Genomic DNA, 1,144 nt, shown 5'->3' with positions numbered 1-1,144 from the left:
AAAGTGAATACTTTACGAGATATTTTGAATTTTTTTATATTGCAACTTTGGAGCTTTATAACTCGAAAAGTACTCAATGAAGAAACATTTCATTAGAATGTTTTGGAAAGCTCTCGAGGTCAGCTACAAGAATGTGTAATAAAAAATAGGGGATGCCGTTTAAAAAAATTGAGTTGACTTTCATGTGACTTTTAAATAATTCTTCAAGGTCAAAGCAATGGTACAATCTCATGGTCCCCTCGAAACCATACAACTTTTGTCTGAAAAATTTTTTTCTTCCGTGCTTGGTTTTCGACATATTCGACTGGATGGATTAAAATGGTCCACACTATATATATATATATATATATATATATATATATATATATGTATATATATATATATATATACAGGGTGCGGCGCCAAAATCCGGACAAAATTCAATTTAAAATTCTCGCCGTTCTACCAGGTCTGTAAATATAAAACCGGAATTTGCCCATAGATGGCCCTAGCTGTCAATGTAGTTACCGTCAAACCGTGTCATTAGCGCCATTTCCTTGTTGACATCTCTGACAAAGATTTTCAACTCACAACAATACAAGTTTCATACAACAGCGTAGTTTGTAATAGCATTGAACATGTCGAATTTTGTGCCTGGAAATTACGATTTGCGGACAGCATTGATTTTCTGTTACCATTTAAAGAAAACTGCTGTAGAATCGCATCGAATGCTTGTCGAAGCTTACGGTGAGCATGCTCTTCGTAAATCACAGTGCTTTGAGTGGTTTAAAAAATTCAAAAGTGGCGATTTTGACGTGAGAAACGAAGAACGTGGAAGACCATCGAGTTTGAAGACGGCGAGTTGCAAGCATTGTTGGATGAAGATGACACTCAAACGCAACAACAACTCGCGGATCATTTAAATGTGATACGAGAAGCTGTCTCCATACGTTTGAAAGCCATGGGAAAGATCCAGAAGATGGGAAAATGGGTTCCACATGAACTGAATGAAAGACAGCAAGAAAACTGAAAAACCACTTGCAAAATGCTGCTCGCCAGATACAAAAAAAAAAGTCATTTCTCCATCAAATTGTGACTGGCGATGAAAAGTGGATATATTTTGAGAATCCTAAGCGTAAAAGGTCATGGGTAACTCCAGGCGAAC

Source organism: Odontomachus brunneus, unplaced genomic scaffold (assembly GCF_010583005.1).
Source record: "Odontomachus brunneus isolate Ranch 3 - 2012 unplaced genomic scaffold, Obru_v1 Obru_scaffold_239, whole genome shotgun sequence".
NCBI classification, from domain to species: Eukaryota; Metazoa; Arthropoda; class Insecta; order Hymenoptera; family Formicidae; genus Odontomachus; species Odontomachus brunneus.
The sequence above is the reverse complement of the archived record's forward strand: the minus strand, read 5'-3'. Positions refer to the sequence as shown.